Consider the following 6,176-nt stretch of genomic DNA (forward strand, 5'->3'; position numbering starts at 1 on the left):
ATTACAAAATATGCTAGCTACAAGTGAGAGTACGACAACAGATGACGTTGATAGTGTTACTAATAAGATTTGTGATGTTTTAAATTGTTCTGCTGAGAAAATGGGTGAAATTAAAGAACAAAAATTTATGAAAAAGCCACGTTCAAAGAAATTCAAACTGCAACAACCATGGTTTAGTGCAATTTGCAAAGAGAAAGGAAAAATGTTTTTACGTGCGAAAAACAAAGCAAGACGCTTTAAAAATGTGTTCAATGAACATTAAAAAAGAGTGCCTTTAAAGAACACAAAAAGACAATAAAAAAAGTAATGCAAGTTGTATCATAATGAGTTCGTTAAAACTTTGAGAAAGTTAAGAAGTACTGACCCGAAAGCATACTGGAATCTTCTAAATAAAAACAAAAATAAAAAAAATAATTCCAAAACTAACTATCCAACTTGTTCGGAGTTTTTCGAGCATTTCACTAAACTACAAGAGTGTGATGAAAATGAAATGGATGATAGTAATGAACCTTTAAATGAAGCTAGCAAGTAATGAATTTCTTAATGCGCCTTTTACAAAGGAGGAAGTTATCAAATGTATAGACAAGCTGAAAAACAATAAGGCATGCGGTCAGGATACAATAATTAATGAGTATTTAAAAGCGTCACATGATCGAATGATTGATATTTATGTATTGTTGTTTAATGTTGTTTTGCAGTCAGGAAAGGTTCCAACACAATGGGCTGTAGGTTTTTCAACACTAGACCATGTTTTTGCTTTGCATTGTATATTAAAAAAATATTCTCAACAAAAAGAAGCGACTGTTTTGTGCATTTGTAGACTATGAAAAAGCGTTTGATAAAGTTCGCCGTGCATTTTTATGGGAGAAATTAGTTAGTTCTGATGTTAATGGGAAGTTTTTAAAAACTGTAAGAAATTTGTACGAAAATGTCAAGTTTTGGTTCCTGTGAACTTGCTACTAAACTTCAATAGCGTTTTTATAAAAAAAATCAACTCCAAATGCTATGATATTTGGTGAACTTGGAAGATATCCACTAGATGTTAATATGAAATGTAGAATGCTTTGCTATTGGTATAAACTGATTAGTCCTATTCATAAAAATAAATTTTCAAGTATTGTGTATTGCTTTACTTATAAATTGTATATCAACAAGATGATTGAATCTAATTATTTATGTTTTATGGAAAAAACTTAAATGAAATTGGTCTCTCTGGCCTTTGGACTTTTCAAGAAAATGTTCAATACTCAAGCGCATGGTTTAAAAAGAAAGTAAAAAGAAGCTTGTATGACCAGTATATCCATAAATGGTTTACAGAAATTGGAACAAAAAAATATGTTTTGGAATTATCGAATGTTTAAAGATATGTTTGCATGTGAAGACTATGTCACACACCTGCCATATCAGCAATGTGTTTCAATGATGAAGTTTAGAACATTAAACAACAATTTGCCTGAATACTACATGGCTTGCTGTGTCGTACCAGATTTACACTCGTTGCTTTTTCAAATAGTGAACAGCTCGCTTTCGCTCGCAGTTCACTATTTAAAAAAACAACTCGTGTAAATCTGGTACGACACAGCAAGCCATGTAGTATTCTCTATATACAGCATGTGCATCACTATCACCTTGTTCAGGATGGCGGATAAGTACAAGACAAATAAGGGATGGTAGATATATAATAGGTCTTTGGAGACCTCTACAATATTCCAGCCATCCACCAAGCCCCACCCCCACACCTAACCAGCGTCATGGGCAGTTCAACAGCGGTCAGAAACTGTTGTGATATTCCACCTGAGCTGATGTGCACGACCCGAAAGTGGGTGCCACCCAAACGGGAGAGAACAAACCGCGGGTTCTGATTCGTTGAAATCACAACAAATTTCAGTTTCAACCAATCCGGGTGGCTCCCGTTTGGGCAGTAACTTTCTCGTGCACCTCAGCCATGCACACGGCCGTACCTCATCCATCTCCAAGGGAGAGTACTCCGCTTACGGAAGAAGAGTCAAAGTACGTCTTGCCCCCGCGTGACGTTACTGGTCCAGAAAAGACAGGCGCGTGAATCAACTTTCTGACTTTCTGCATTACATTTTCTGATTTGTTTGTATATTCTTCTTCGTCGTTCATCGCTCAGACAGCAACCCCGGAGACTCTGGACAATGCTGCAGTACGCTGGAGGCTCTTCAAAACACTCTACGCTTACTTCTTTTCCTGTTTTATATTTCCTTTCTTTCGCCAAAAAAGAATCTATCGAAACTATTCTTTTTGCTCTTTACGTCGAATTATGACCTTTGTCAGGACGAAAGTCTATCACAAACGTTTGAAGGATAGAATCCATGTTTCTCCGACAGAAACCCAGAGCAACGTGGGCAGACGATCAGATTGAGAACCAGGGTAAGCATCATGCAGTTCATTTAAAGGCTCACTCCGCCTAGTGAAAATAGTTCCCCTCACTGTCTCAGAAATGGGCAGGCTTTAACAAGGGACAAGACCATCCCTCCTCTTGGTCACATACAAAAAGCGAACTCCCCAAGGCACGAACAAATTACTCCCTCCACGAAATTTTTACTCCCCATTTTTTTTTACTTCCAGTAAAAATCTCGTAGGCGAAAATGGGATGCGGGCGAAGGGATAATACCAATGTGTGATCTCGAGCAAACGAATGTCGCGCTACCCTCCCTCCACCCCTTCCACCACCAAGACTAACAGGGAACAAGGGAGTATAAATTTCGTACACCTGGCATGGGAAGTTAAATTGCTCGTGTTAGGGTGAAGTCATTTATTCGTTTTTTATTCGTCAGGGGAGTAACATTTGTGTACGAAATGTTTACTCGGAACTCACCTGTCGTGGGGAGTAATTTTCTCGTGTAATGGGGGAGTGCTTTTTTCGTAAAGGGAGTAACATTTTCGTACGAAATTTTTACTCCGGAGTAAAAATCTCGAGGGAGTATTTTTCTCGTGTTACACCGGGGTGCTCTCTGCGCACAGAGGTATTGTTTAAAGAATTTATTTTGTAAAAAAGGCACCGGTGCTTTTTTCGGAAATTAATTCATAAACAAAGTCCAACTCACCACAGCAAGCAGTCAAGGTGCTGATTGTGGGTATGTGACCAAGTGGAGGGATGGTCTTATCCCATGTTAAACCCTGGCCAGATCTGAGACAGTGAGGGGAACTATTTTCACGAGGTGGAGTGGGCCTTTGTTAAAAATCGAATTGATCCAGAGGCCTGTGTCCTCAACACAGCCAGGGAGACGCGCACGAACCATCCCGACACGGGTTAACGACGGCAGGAAATTACTACGCGCGTGCGTGGGTGTCGTGTTGCGCACAGGTAGGGTTTCTTTGAATACTGCCCGGTGCGTGTTTGGGAATGTCCTCAAATAGCACGACAGGAGTTAAACTCAGACCACCTTGAAAATCAAACAAGCGAAACCAAAGAGCTAATTCAGCTTGTGATTATTTTTCTGATCCCGACCGAGGACCGCAATCAAAGAGCCCCATCGGTAAAGCTCGGCCCTTTCTTTCCGTTGAATCAAATTAAATACCGGGGCCAACTTTCTGCCACTGCGAGCTAGGTGATAAATTTAACCGCCAATACCACAGGCACTAGAAGCAAAGAAATGACTTTCTTTGGCGATGTTTCTTTTCAATTCTTTTAGTAAACTTCTTTTAGCCGGTAAATCAAAATAGATTAGGCCAAAAAAAATAGGTCTGTTTACGGTAACCCGACCGACCCTAGTTTTTTCGCGCGACCCTAGACTTTTTTTTGGCATTTGGGGGAAAAAAAAAAAATCTTGGTTTTTTTTGGCAAAATAACTGAAAAATATGTTTTTTTGGAAAAGAAAAAAAAAGAAAAAAAAATCCCGACCTACCTACCCTGTTTTTTGCCTATGTTACCGTAAACAGACCTATTTTTTTTTGTTGGCCTAAACTTCTTTTAGCCGGTAAATCAAAATAGATTACCTTGTCGAACTTCCTGTCCCTGAGAGGTGATGATTTTACCTGCCAGAAGAACAGGTACCAGAAGCAAAGAAATGTATTTGTTTAGGGATGCTTTTTTTCCACCTCCGGCTTTCACTAAAGTTCTCTCTTTAATCCGATGATCGATGAACCATCTTCGATACCTTGAAGAACTTCCTGCCACATCGAGGTAATAAATTTTTTAACAGGCATCGGAAGCAAAGAACTCTCTTTTATTTGAATAATGTACTCCTTTTCAACAATTCCCAGGAAGCTCTCTATTAGCTGTGCGGTTGCTCCAACTAAGTTTACCTTGGCGAATCCGCTGCAACTGCGGAAGTGATAGAAGCACATCAGATAAACAAAGGAAAGCAAGCTCTCTAAATGCATATGACGGATGTGTAATAGAGTAAGTGGGACATATTCGGAACCGATCTCCTGGCACCCAAGAGAATAACAAACATTGGAATGAAAAAGCGACTTTCATCCTCAAATGTAATTGTTTGATAGAAGCACAGGCAACACCGAGAAGCATATAAATAACTGTATCAGTGTCTGACTTTTTCAAACCCTTATAGTCGGGGCTGGAAGGGATCTTTCAAAAGTTATGATGAAATTTAAAGTCCGCACAATAAAGTCACCAGCAGGCAAACTTCAAGTGTAGTCATTAAGGGCACAGTCCTCCCCGCTACGAGTAAACGATTCGGCTCACCTCCGCATGGACGCATACCAAAACTTAGGCCAAAAATAAAAATATGTCTGTTTACGGTAACCCGACCAACCCTAGTTTTTAGGCCCGACCCTAATCTTTTTTTGGGATCGTCTGAAAAACGCATCTAAAATAGAGCTGTTTGCGCTCAAACAGCAGACGACAGAAGGGAGGTAAGCTCAAAGTACTGTTAGGAGTAAAGGGTCGTCACTCGTGTTACTTCCTTTCAAAATGGATGCACGCAGTGGTGTTCGCCACCCGCTAGCTGTAAAGCTTGATAAATGTTGTCATGAAAAGGATGGGGTGAAAATTATCAGTACCTATCCAGCGAGTTTTAGTATCATTAACGTTTTTCAACAGGCAAAAACAGGGATTGATGAGAAGAAATGAACTGTGAAACATCATAGAGAGGGGAGAAAAAAATTTGAAAAAAAAAAATTTGAAAAAAACAAAAACAAAAAAGCCGACCTACCGACCCTATTTTTTCACCCTATGTTACCGTAAACAGACCTATTATTTTTGGCCTTAAGTGTCTACCTGCTGCCGCCGCTGTCTATACGGGCTGAGATGTTTTCAAGAATTGATTTTGTAGCTTGAAACCAGTGTCAGATAGAAAATTATGTGTATCAAAATAATTACGACCCGCCACGTGGTCGCAAGTTCGTAACGCGAAGGTTAAGAGCCTTCCACCGAAAACGGTGTATCGCTGCCTGAATGGCGGGCGGAGGTGGGGGGATGGGCATGCACGTGAAATCCGCTCGTGCAAAACACGATTGTTCGTGGGAGTTGCAGCCTATAATCGTAGAAGAAGACAGAAGAAGACAGAAGAAGAAGCGTAAGCGTGACGTTAAAGAACCCGCGTACGTATTTAGGCTCGTTACACGTTTTAACAAAAGTAATTTCAATTTTTGTCACATTACATTCTGTCAAATGAGAAGCCGAAATCGCTTCACGCACGGACAAAAGGAGTAATTGGACACTAGCTCTTTCTGTAGCTATAGGAGCTATTACACAATTCTTCAGATCAAAAAGACATTTTCTGTACAATCTAGAATGTCAAAAAACGAGTCAGGACATCGTTTTAAACTTAACTTTAGATGCGTATCGTGATTTTGCTTGCTTTTTACATTTAGTCAAGTTTTGACTAAATGTTTTAACATAGACGGGGAATCGAGACGAGGGTCGTGGTGTATGTGTGTGTGTGTGTCTGTGTCTGTGTCTGTGTGTCTGTGTGTGTGTGTAGAGCGATTCAGACTAAACTACTGGACCGATCTTTATGAAATTTGACATGAGAGTTCCTGGGTATGATACCCCCAGATATTTTTTTATTTTTTTTGATAAATGTCTTTGATGACGTCATATCCGGCTTTTCGTAAAAGTTGAGGCGACACTGTCACACCCTCATTTTTCAATCAAATTGATTGAAATTGTTGCCAAGCAATCTTCGACGAAGGCCGGACTTCGGCATTGAATTTCAGCTTGGTGGCTTAAAAATTAATTAATGACT

Source organism: Littorina saxatilis, linkage group LG3, assembly GCF_037325665.1.
Source record: "Littorina saxatilis isolate snail1 linkage group LG3, US_GU_Lsax_2.0, whole genome shotgun sequence".
Lineage (NCBI taxonomy): Eukaryota > Metazoa > Mollusca > Gastropoda > Littorinimorpha > Littorinidae > Littorina > Littorina saxatilis.